Source organism: Nomascus leucogenys, chromosome 2, assembly GCF_006542625.1.
Source record: "Nomascus leucogenys isolate Asia chromosome 2, Asia_NLE_v1, whole genome shotgun sequence".
Lineage (NCBI taxonomy): Eukaryota > Metazoa > Chordata > Mammalia > Primates > Hylobatidae > Nomascus > Nomascus leucogenys.
In genome coordinates this window covers 154,223,562-154,236,058 of record NC_044382.1, presented here as the reverse complement: position 1 = coordinate 154,236,058, position 12,497 = coordinate 154,223,562, and the positions used below count along the sequence as shown (strand labels likewise).

The following is a 12,497-nucleotide window of genomic DNA, read 5'->3' as shown; positions in this document are numbered from 1 at the left end:
TGGGAGGCTGAGGCAGGCGGATTGCTTGAGCTCAGGAGTTTGAGACCAGCCTGTGCAACAGGGCAAAACTCCGTCTCTATAAAAACAAAAAAATCAGCAGGGCCTGGTGGTGTGCACCTGTAGTCCCAGCTACTCGGGAGGCTGAGGTGGGAGGATAGCTTGAACCTGGAGGCAGAGGCTGCAGTGAGCCGTGATTGCACCACTGCACTCCAGCCTCGACAACAGAGTGAGACTGTCTCTAAAAATAAAAAATTAAAATTAAAAAACAGCAAATACACACCCCCCACACTTATCCAAATGATGGGTTTCTGAGTGCAGATGCTCTGACACAGTCGCAGCTCACTCGTGCCTGGTCCTAATTGCCAGGTCTGGACAAGACGCCTGTGGGCTACAACGACACTTAGGCCGCTGGCAGTTCAAGATGCTCAACACAACCATTAACAACTGCGTGTCTTAAAGAGGCACAGCTATTAGTTTAAAACCATCTTGTCGGCCGGGCGTGGTGGCTCATGCCTGTAACCTGAGCACTCTGGGAGGCTGAGGCAGGTGGACCCCTTAAGCCCAGGAGTTCAAGACCAGCCTGGCAACATGGCAAAACCCTGTCTCTACAAAAAAAATACAAAAATCAGCTGGGTGTGATAGCCCGAGCTGTGGTCCCAGCCACCGGGGAGGCTGAGGTGGGAGGATCACATGAGCCCGGAAGACAGAGGCTGCAGTGAGCCAAGATCACACCACTGCACTCCAGCCCGGGCAAGAGGGCGAGACTGTGTCTCATCGAGTAGCTAGCTAGCTAGGTAGACAGCATCTTGGCTATGTTTAGCTGGAACTGTCCCTGTTAATCTTCACTGACACATCAGGAATAAGACCGGAGGACAAGGATTCCCATCCCTGTGAACGTGACTGAGAAGCTCACCAGCCGGCCACGCCCACACCAGCTCTTTCCTGAAGAGGGTTCTTAATTGGAAGACTATCATATCATACTCTAATTAGAATAACACATTTCCTATGCTATATGTAATCTAAATCCCCAAGAAAACAATTGTCTGTAAAGAAATCAGAGGGAGGAGGAAACACGTTTTCCTTCTGGCACACTGAAACGCATTAGAGATGTCTGGTGTTCATCGGATGCCGTGTGGCTGGGGCGTTGTGTCACTGAGCGTGTGGCCACAGCCCTCTCCATTCCTGGAGTGCCTGAGCCCAGCCATCTCCCCCATGAATCCACCCGAAAAACCCTCTCAAGAGCTGTGGTGTTTATGAGAGATACTGGTTTTGTCCCTGGTTCCTGGCCCATAACTCCCACAGCCCTGGTTCGTCTCTTGTTATGATGCCAGGTGTGTGGGCCTCAGGGGTGGGCTCTCACCCTCCTTTCACTCTAATGATCGCCCGCTTGCTGACTGTGGGTCTTAAGACCCTCCCATGAGAGGGTCCTGCCCTAGACCCTGGGGAAGGAATGCTGATGTCATGAAGTTTCCATAAAAACCCAAGAGGGCAGGTTTGGTGAGCTTCCAGGCAGCTGGTCCACCAGGTCCTGGAGGATGGTGCCCAGGGAAGGCCTGGAAGCTCTGTGCCCCTTCCCCCATACCTCGCCGGATGTGTCTCCACACCTATCGCCTATGTGGTATCCCTTATGATAATAAACACAGTAAACAAAAGTGCTTCCCTGAGCTCTGCAAGCCACTCCAGCAAATTAATCAAACCCAAAGACGGGTCATGGGAAGCCCAACCTGAAGCCAGTTGGCCAGAAGTTCCGAGGCCCGAACTTGCGACTGGTGTGGTTGGGAGGCAGTCCCCGAGCCCTCAACCCATGGGATCCGACGCTCTGTGTCAGAACTGAGTTAGAGGACACCCAGCTGGTGTCCACTGCTTGCCATGTCCAGAAAAAAACCCACGTTTGGTCCCAGCAATCTTTTTGTGTGTTGATGATGGTCACAGTGTGAGAGCAAAGGAAACGTGGTCCGCAGAGCTTTCCCAACACGAGAGTCCAGTGCACCATGCTGTCTTCAAAGACCCCGCACCCCACACCTGACGACGACACTGACTTCAGAGCCTTCAACTGTGAGGTCAGAATCTGTGGTGAGCGCCAATTCGATACCAAGAACACTGTTAGAATCGAGTCTTTTTAATCTGTTAGAATCGAGGTTCCTTTCTTTAATCTGTGGTGAGCACCGATTCCAGTACCCGAGAGAACATTTAGAATCCACCTCCTCCTTTCCCTTTAATCTGTGGTGAGCTCCGATTCAATACCGAGAAACCACTGTTAGAAATCCCACGTCCCTTTCTTTAATCTGTGGTGAGCTCCGATTCAATACCGAGAACACTGTTAGAATCCACCTCCTTTCTTTAATCTGTGGTGAGCGCTGATTCGATACTGAGAACACTGTTAGAATGGATGTCCTTTCTTCTGGCCCCTTCTTTCCTCCATTACTGAAATCCAACCTCCCATATGGTGTCTGCGCTTTATTTAATTCTACAACTGTGCCACAATCTCCTCAATGAGGCGGATTAGTTATTTCTCCAAACAATTAGATACTTCTGGAAAATTATTTTTAGTTGGCTAAGTCTTCAATCACATCAAATTAATCAGAACCATAGCAAATGTACCTCTTGCTATTTTAAACTCTGATAACTGACTATCCTCTATATGATATACCAAAATTCTACTCATATTTCACCGCCCAAATTGAAAAACTAGTATGACAAAGTCACGACCAGCTGCTGAAGCTACACAAGTCAGAGGACCCAGCAGGCCTTGGCGGTCTTTCAGCAGGCCTTGCGCGTCCCATCACCCATCAGCTTTCCTGTCTTCCCCAGGGGACAGCCCCCTAAATCCCAATGTTTGCTTCGGCCAAGCCCTTGCGGACCCTGCTAATCAGGGTTAAATTTAGACAGAATCATTAAAATTTTTAAATGACAGTACATAGTCATAGCAGTGTAAAAAGAACGCACAGTCAAACCCATTTGGGTGCATTACTGGCAAGTACACCAAACACAGGAAGGAGTTCACTATGTACTACGTTCCTAGCTCACTGGTATTTTAAATCCTCTGAGGACCTGAACATGGTCTGCAGGAGTGCTCTGCGCCCTGTGGGGAGAACGGCTGTTCTGACTATTAGGAGTACACTAGGGTTGTTCCCACTAAGAACATCAGACTCCGGTGAGGCCCGGCACCCTGAATTACGGCCCTCCTGGACATGTTCAGGAAGAGTCTGGATTTGAATAAGGAGGCCACCTACAGCCATCCCAGCTCACGCCCATGGGCACTGATCTTTGAGCTCCAATGAGGGCTGAAAGAACAGACATGCACCATGTTCCATTCTACCAAGCCTGACTGATGCGCACCCAAGCGGGGGTCAAACTCAGCTTCCTGCTTTGGGGGAAGGAGCAAGGCCCATTCACTGACGTGCATGAAAACACTGCCTTGACTGACACTCTCACTTCCTAACGGAGATGTGGGGAGAAACTGGCAGTTTTCGCCAAGGAACTGGGGCAAGCATTCTTGGCCCTTCCCCACCCTGGTGGTATCTTAGTTTGGGCCCTTCCCCACCCTGATGTCCTGCGTTACGTGACACGCATCAAGCCCAAACTGCTGGCAGCCCTGGGAGCTCTGGCCTGGGATTTTAAACAACGCAAACAATCCCACCTCCCACCCAGGACCGCACGAGCTCATGGCTGCCTAAGATCACCAAAACACGTTCACATGATACGGATTTTTTTTTTTTTTTTTTTTTTTTTTTTTTTTGAGACGGAGTCTCGCTCTGTCGCCCAGGCTGGAGTGCAGTGGCACAATCTTGGCTCACTGCAAGCTCCGCCTCCCAGGTTCACGCCATTCTCCTGCCTCAGCCTCCCGAGTAGCTGGGACTATAGGCAGCCGCCACCACGCCTGGCTAATTTTTTGTATTTTTAGTAGAGTCGGGGTTTCACCGTGTTAGCCAGGACGGTCTTGATCTCCTGGCTTTGTGATCCGCCCGCCTTGGCCTCCCAAAGTGCTGGGATGACAGGAGTGAGCCACCGCGCCCGGCCAACATGATATGCATTTTAAAGAACACAAACACCACATGGTGAAACCCCGTCTCTACTAAAAATACAAAAATTAGCTGGGTGCGGTGGCGGGCGCCTATAATCCCAGCTACTCAGGAGGCTGAGGCAGGAGAATCGCTTGAACCCAGGAGACGGAGGTTGCAGTGAGCCAGGATGGCACCACTGCACTCCAGCCTGGGCAACAGAGCAAGACTCCGTCTCAAAAAAAATAAAAACATTTTTAAAAAATTAAAAAAAGAACATAAACAATGCCAACTCCCACCCAAGACTGCACGAGCTCACAGCTCCCTAAGAGCACTAGAGAACGTCCACGTTACGCTCAGTATTTTTTTACCAAATCGTTTACCTCAGTGAAAGAATGACTTTGTAGTCCAGACTGCTTTACAGTGATGAGGTTCAGATGATCTGCTTTAAAAGGTTCAGTCCTGGTCATCATTTTCACAAGACAATACTTCTAGTTAATTAATGCTTTGAGTATGCAGTTTTAAAACAGTGTCTCTAAAATCACACACACACACACACACACACACACACACACACACATTCACACATGCAAAAGGCAGAAGTGTAAGGCCCACCTCCGTGTCAGGAGGCTCTAAGGGCCGCGGTCCAGTGACATCACTCAAATGAGCAACTGTTACTCCTCGTATGTGTACAGGGTAAAGCTTCTGTCTGCAGACCACAGCCCGCCTACTAACCACCTGGGCGCCAGTGCCTGTGTGGTCAGTTTTTGAGGATTTGCACCACCCCTCCCTGAGTGCTGGACTGTGGACGGCACCTGCCAAGGGCAACCCAGAGGCTGGTGAGTGCCAGGTGGGCCATGTGTGCCCAGCGAAGCCCACCAACTTCCTGAGCAGGTGCTGCTGCCACCCCACTGCGGTAAAGAGGGCACTGAAGCATGAGGAAGCCACAATGCTGCATCCCAAAACGCCAGACACTGAGGGAGCGGCTGCCCTGAGACTGGGACCCATGGCAACTCTCCCACCCCCTAACCATCCAGTTCTCTCCCAAAAGATCTGCCAACCACAGCCGGGCCCTCATCTGTGGCCAAGAAGAGTATTTCAGGAGGGGGCCTCAGGGAGAAGAAAGGTGCTGTGGTCAGGGTGGCCCCACACCTCCAATTCTCCACTGTACTCACAGGCTCCCCCACCTCTGCTGGTTTGAATGCCCGGCATAGCAGGGCTCTGGGGGAGGTGAGGGGAGCGCTTCTCTGCCGGGAATGAACGAGGGAGTCCAGCACGTTATGTCCGACAGGTGCTACAGAGGGAAGAAAGGTCCTTCCTGTTGCTGGAAGAGCCTGGGCTCTGGCCCCCATGGGCTGCCTCCGCTGAGGCCCCTTGGCACAGCCCAGCTGCAACTGAATCCTTCCTTTGGCCCCGGCCTCTCCTGCAAGAAACGCTCAAATGCATGCATCGACAACTCTGTCAGAGGCTTGTGGATGGCGTGGATGGGCATGGACAGCAGCGGCAAACATCGAGCCATCTTCCATCCCATGCCCACCATATGACCAACAGAAGGCCAGCCACACCAAAAACCTGACTGCAGTTCTCAGGAAAACTTCATTCTAATGCCCAAGTGACACGGATAATCCTAATTTTCCTGATCTAGATGAGAAACAGGGAAACTTCATTCTAATGCCCAAATGACACGGATAAGCCTAATTTTCCTGATCTAGATGAAAAGCAGGGAAACTTCATTGTAATGCCCAAGTGACACGGATAAGCCTAATTTTCCTGATCTAGATGAAAAGCAGGGAAACTTCATTCTAATGCCCAAGTAACATGGATAATCCTCATTTTCCTGATCTAGATGAAAAGCCCTGAGAAGCATGCTAAACATTTTTTTAACTAGCACATTTATAATCATTTTTCTTAGACTTGAATGTGATTTTTTAAAAAGCTTCCCAATTCAAGAACAATTATCTTTTGATTTATCAAAATATGAGAGGAAGAATATTAATATTTGCAGTGTAAACTTTACATAGTTGTAAATTTTTTTTTTTTTTTTTGAGACGGAGTCTCACTCTGTCACCTAGGCTGGAGTGCAGTGGTGCGATCTCTGCTCACTGCAAGCTCTGCCTCCCGGGTTCAAGCCATTCTCCTGCCTCAGCCCCCCGAATAGCTGGGACTACAGGCGCCCGCCACCACACCCTGCTAATTTTTTCTATTTTTAGTAGAGAAGGGGTTTCACCGTGATAGGCAGGATGGTCTCGATCTCCTGACCTCGTGATCCACTCACCTCGGCCTCCCAAAGTGCTGGGATTACAGGCGTAAGCCACCGTGCCCGGCCCATATAGTTGTAAATTTTTAAAAATTACTTAATTACACAGGTGCAGTGGTGCACACCTATAGTCCCAGCTACTCAATTACAACTTTTAGAACTACAAACTCTTAAGAAAGAGACATTAGCGATCATCTATTCCAGTATTTTTCAAAGTGTGGGTTGGAAAACCAATGCAACGTGTCATAGCCAGTTTTCAAAGAGACAAAAAGGAAGAGAAACAGAAAAGCAGAACAGAAAACAGAATAAAAAGTATTAGTGCAATCAGCACGCAGTAATACCGTTCTGTGGGCCTGTTCCGACCGTGTAAGTGCACACACGTGAGCGAGGGAGGAGGGCTCTGGAACCACAATGGAAAGCTGCCTTCTCGCTGTGGCCTGCTGTCCTGTGGATCTGTTCCGACTGTGTGTGTGCACATGCATGAGTGAGAGATGAGGGTTCTAGAACCGCAATGGAAAGCTGCTTCCCGCTGTGGCTTGCACAGATGCTGGTAGAGTCCAGCCTCATCACTCCAGAGGCAGCATCTCTGCAGAATGCGAGTTGGCCTTTACAGGGAGTCTGCCCAGGTCACGCAGCACTGGCTCAGGGTACCCACAGTAGCAAAGCAGCTGCACCAAGATGCGGGTATGACCAACCAGTGGTTCCCCTGCCAGCCCCCTGAAGTGGCCAACTGGTCTATCCACCTTATGCAAAAGCTCCCATGACCTCATAAAAAAGCCATCAATTTTCATTTAAAATCCACTCAAAAATAAAGTCATCCACCTCCCTGCAAATTTCAATCCTCACGACTCTTAATTTTTAAGGGCTTTTTTTGTTTTTCAGAATCTTCTGAAAATCTGCACCAAATTAAAGATTCTATTATCCTTACCACTAATTGAAAATTCAAATTCCTTAGACAATAAATTATTTTACACTCCTGGTACCGTCTGTCTGAATGTACTCTCTCCCTCTGTGAATTGCTGGCACACCAGACTGCCTCTCCCAGCTCCAGGGAACTTCAGGGAATTCCACATGCCCCTGATTCTGATCTAATTTACTATACGAGCCCTGTCCTCTATTCAAACCAATTCTGCAATCCCTTAAGTTAACCATATGGGCAATACAATAACACCTCTACCTAAATCATTCCGAATTTCTACTATGATACCATTTGATCTTCATGCCCAGAGCAGCAAATGATTAATTTCAAATACCCACTGAGCAACAAAGCCAACACTACGGGGATTGTCCAGTAAAGGAAAATGCTGTCCAGATGCCTCACACCCCCATTGAGGCAGGGACAAAAGAAATCAGCACAGTGTAGTCAGCTGACAAAGGAGCCACTTCTCCACAACTCCACTCTCAACGAAGAAGCACCCACAACACAGCTACAAATGCATCTAACCAGCCAAAGACCCAGGCTCAGCTCTACACAGCTCACCCCAAGGAGCTACCCATGCTTGGAGCCATGACCAGAACCAGCCACTGCCTTTTAATTTCAACCCCAACAGCAGTGGCTGTTTGGCTTCCCTGGAAGGCAGCAGATTAGGTGCACGATGAGGACGCGGCAGAGGGCGGGAGGCGAGGAGGGCAGCACACATCCACACACACAGGGGCTCCGCTCCACAGAGCGCCAGACTGAGACTCTCGTTTAGGCACCTCCCACAGTGACCTGAATGCTTGTTCTTACGTAAAGTTGTTATTCAGGAGGAAAGATAATACACAACCTTTGAAACCAGGCAAAGTGGTTCCAAATAATTTTTTAAGTATTTTAATTTTTTGAAGAACCATTGAATTGTACACTTCATTTATTTTGAGACAGGGTCTTGCTCTGTTGCCCGGGCTGGAATGCAGTGGCACAATCACGGCTCACTGCAGCCTGGGCCTCCTGGGCTCAAGCAATCCTCCTGCCTCAGCCTCATGAGTAGCTTGGGACTACAGGCACACGCCACCAGACCTGGCTAATTTTTTTTTTTTTCTGTAGAGACACGGTCTCGCTATGTTGCCCAGGCTGGCATCAAACTCCTGGACTCAAGTGATCCTCCCACCTCGGCCTCCCCAAAGTAGTGGGATTACAGGTGTGAGCCAGCACAAAACAATTTTTTTAAAGATTCATCTGCAATTTCAATGTCAGTGTTCTAAGGAATCCCTTCACCTCCTCTTCCCTCTCCCAGCCAGCGATGCTGGAACACTGGGGCATGACAGCATGTGCACCTAGAGGTCAAAAAGAACAATAAGGACAGAGATAGCAATGGAGTGGAAACTGGTCATCACGGCTGGGCAGCTGGCAGAGCGGAGGCCACAGGGGCCCAGAGCTGAGAGGAAGTGAGCGCTCCTGGAGGGGAGGCTGAGACACAGCGCTGGAGAGCACGGCTCGGGAAGGAGGAAGAGGGCACCATGCAGCCAGTGCGTCCCCACACCTGCACACCCACCACCATCCCCCGAACCTCATCTTCCCAAATGGCTCCTTATGAAGCCTCTGGTGCTCTGCCAATCTTTCCAAACTTCTTGCCCACATTTGGGATGCACCGTCCGCTACTGCTACCCCCCAACACTGGTCACAGGAGGCTGAGCACTGGGGGCTCCGTCCGACTTCACTGGACCCGGGTGCCCATGGCCTCTGGCCTTGCACAGGCAGTCACCCTCCCCATGGCTGTGCCATTTGCTGTCCTGAGGCCTCGGTGCAGGTGGCTCTCCCGACTCCTCCTACTGTGTCTCTCACCCTCCTACTGTGTCTCTCACCCTCCTACTGCGTCTCTCACCCTCCTACTGCGTCTCTCACCCTCCTACTGCGTCTCTCACCCTCCTACTGCGTCTCTCACCCTCCTACTGCGTCTCTCACCCTCCTACTGCGCCTCCCACGCTCCTACTGTGTCTCTCAAGCTCTGTGGTTCTTGCGCACTCCCAGTGTGCCCAACAGGGCCTGAAATGGACTCTAATCGGCATTCCTTAGTGCAGGCTCACGCTCACCTGCAGAGCACCTGTCAGCAGACAGCCTCAGCCAGGGGAGCCCTCCCAGACTCAATGAACAGCTGTGAGTCCCACCCTGCCTGCAACCCAGCACCAGATGTGAGTGCACACCACGACTGTCGGCAAAGAAGCCAGAGGATGCGGGCGTCGTGGGCTACAGGGAAGGAAGGCCAAGGCAGCGCTCCTGGAACCTCAGTATCAGAGCGGACGGAGACGTAACAGCAGAAAGAGCGTGAGACGGGGCATTCCATCTCTCAGCAACGAAGAAAAGCAAGGCTGCTATGGACATGAAACTGACCACATGGCTTCAAATCAGGCGATTCTTCCTATTTTCTACTCAGACAGCAAATGGCAACTGTGGGATGTGACTAGAATCTCTCAATACTTAATTTGAAGAAAACATGACTCAAAAAGAGTGGTCCCCTGGGAGCAGGTGACACAGGGTCACACCCATGCAGCACAATGGCGCTTCCCAGCACCGCAGCCACCAAGACCCTCCTGGAACTGACGCTGCTGCTGGCTGCAGACGTGGCCTCAAACCCGTTGCCCCAGCAGCAATCGACAAGCACAGCGCACATCCCTCCCTCCGTGGAACTAAGAATGGAGGCTATTTTCAGAGAAGCTGTCCACTGATTCTGAAAATAATCAATTAACTGCAAGAAGTAACAGCAACAATCATCTCAGAAGTGGGATAGGAGGAGAACAGCAACAAGTGTGAGCCCAGCACAAGGAAAGGGGGTGGGGTGCAGGATGTGGGGCACAGGGCGCAGGGCACAGGCCCCGGCCCCAGGACAGAAAATGGATGGCCGGAAGAGGGAAGGCCTGGCCACCCTCCCAAGAGGATTTCTAGCTGCTCTGTCAGATTCTGAGTCTGTTGCCACATAAGCATTCTTAAATGACAGTTGGAACTAGGGAATCAGAAGAGAATACTAAGCTAATCCTCAGTGATCTAGGAACTTGAAGCAGCCGCGTCCCTTTCTTTGTGTTCCCTTACTCCAGTTGGGGTGCTGTTCCTCGCCTTCCCCCAACCGCCTGGAACAAGCGTGGGCTGCAGGATCTCCCATCAATCAAGCCAGTGCTCACATCAGGGCAGGCCAAGGGCCTCCGGGACAGGACGGGGAGCTGAGCCATCTGCAATGTCACATGAAGGATGTTTCTGAGATCAAGTCTGGCTGGAGAAGAAAGAGCCCTAGACCTGCGTGCACTATCCTCCTGTGGGCATGGGGTTGGGGAGGAGAGCGAATGGGCCGTGTGACCCCCGCACGGCTCGGGGCTTCTGTAGGCACGGGAACGGGGAGGAGAGTGAATGGGCCGTGTGACCCCTGCGCTGCTCGGGGCTTCTTAGCCCAGTCGACAACATCGAGGCGAGCGGGCTTCTCTGTGCTTTCTGAAACATCCTTCTGTCTCCCAAGTGTGTGGCCAGCCCGGAGGACGAAGCCTGCATGAGCAGGGTGTATAGCTCAGAAGGAATAAGAACTGGCCAAATGATGGGGAAAAAAAAGAATTTCCACAAATGGAAAACGAGGGGGTTCGCTACACAGATTGACCAGAAAAGGCAGCTTCAGATGAACACAGCAGTTTCTTTAAATTGCACAGCAGTTTCCTTCCAAAGAGAAGCAGGGGCCATGTACCGAGATTCCGCCCGCTACCCTGAGTGGCAGCACCCGCCTCTCCTGAAGCCGTCTTTGATTTGAGGTCCGAGAAATGTGACCGATAATAGGAATCAGGAGCATATGAGAGTTCACAAGGGGAAAAAAAAAACAGGTGATTTATAAATTATTATTTGTTTCACATAAAAAGTGGTACTACGGCAGCTTTATTCATTCTGCGGTGAGGCTACTTAGAGAGTGGGGACTCGGAGGGGCCACGGAACACGCGGGAATGAGCAGCGGCTGCGACCCTGCTTGCAGTGCAAAGGCACGTGGGACAGCAGCAGTGACAGAGAAACGAGAGACACCAGAACAGAGTCTTGTTCAGAGAACTCCAGACAGCAACTCCTCCAGTGTCAGCCCTGAGTCCTTCCTGAGCTCAGATCTGTGCTGGAGCCGACAGGCCTCCATGCCTGCTGAGAAGAGCTGGAATCTCTGTCCCCACAATAGAGTTGGGAGAATTCTGTCTACAATCATAAACAGAAGCACTGCAGTAATACAGTGTAAAAGCCTGGTTCTATCTTTAAAATTCCACGTGGATTTTGTTCAGGGGTAGGGAGAGGAACAAGGGAATATCGAAGGTGATGTGCCTTACTTTTCCTAGGAATTAAAAGTCCAGCAGCCTTTCAACTATGATACAGTTCCACTACCGGCATAACCATAAACCACTATGTTGCAGAAAACTAAGACGGACCGCCGGCTGGGAGTCCCGTCCTCTGCTGCCCCAGTGACCGTGAGAACCACGGGGGAGAAAGGCACGGAGAACTGACCTGCACTGCACTGACCACAGCCTCATTACCCCAGTGGAGTGAGCACAAAGCCACAAGTGTGGACTTAAAAACTGCGCATTCCTTTGGCTCTTTTCTAGAGCGGCAATTTCATACTTACAGACGAGCGATGCTGCAGGACTACCTGAGAAAACCTCGTGCTGATCTTTAAGATGAAACTTTCCAACTAAGAAACTCTGACATAAGCCAGTTCTGGAGGGTCTGCAGCCCTTCTCCCAAGGTGCCTCTGAGGGGTCAAGGGAAAGCCCACGGGAGCACGTGCCCTTCTGTCCCCCTCTGTGTGAAGCACCTCGCTCCGGGGGTGCCGGGGTTCGGTCGGGTCAGAGATCGGCAGGGCCTGGCCTTGACAAAGGGAATGCATGCAGGTTTCTCAAAGGACAGTGTGCTGTGGTTTTGAAAAATTCGTATGATCTTTCTACACAGTGAGCTCTGTTTATGGTTCTCACTGTCAACTTCCCAGCTTCTGTTTTACGAAATGGGAAGATCACCCAGATTCTTCAATAATGATCCAGAGGTGACAGCCGTCTCCTGAATAGAAAAGGTCTTCACCAGGACCCGGGAACACACAGCCTCAAAACCACCAGCGAGTTGACTCTGTCCTGCACAGCAACACCCTCCCCGGGACCCGCACCGTCGGAGCACATCATTTCGTAAAGACCACGCGTACTGGGGTGTTCAACGAACGGTCACTCTTTTTGTCAAGGATTAGAAAGCAGGCAAGTTTGTGAGTTTGACGGTAATACAGAGGAGCGAAACCACCTTTTTCTAACAGAGTTATCTGTGCAAACATGAC

At 50.8% G+C, this 12,497-nt stretch overlaps 1 protein-coding gene across 22 annotated transcripts in view; it reads right to left on the bottom strand.

The window, feature by feature from the left end:
• Window positions 1-12,497, bottom strand: part of BANP (BTG3 associated nuclear protein) — a 121,724-nt gene that overhangs the window by 25,064 nt on the left and 84,163 nt on the right. The window lies entirely within an intron of this gene.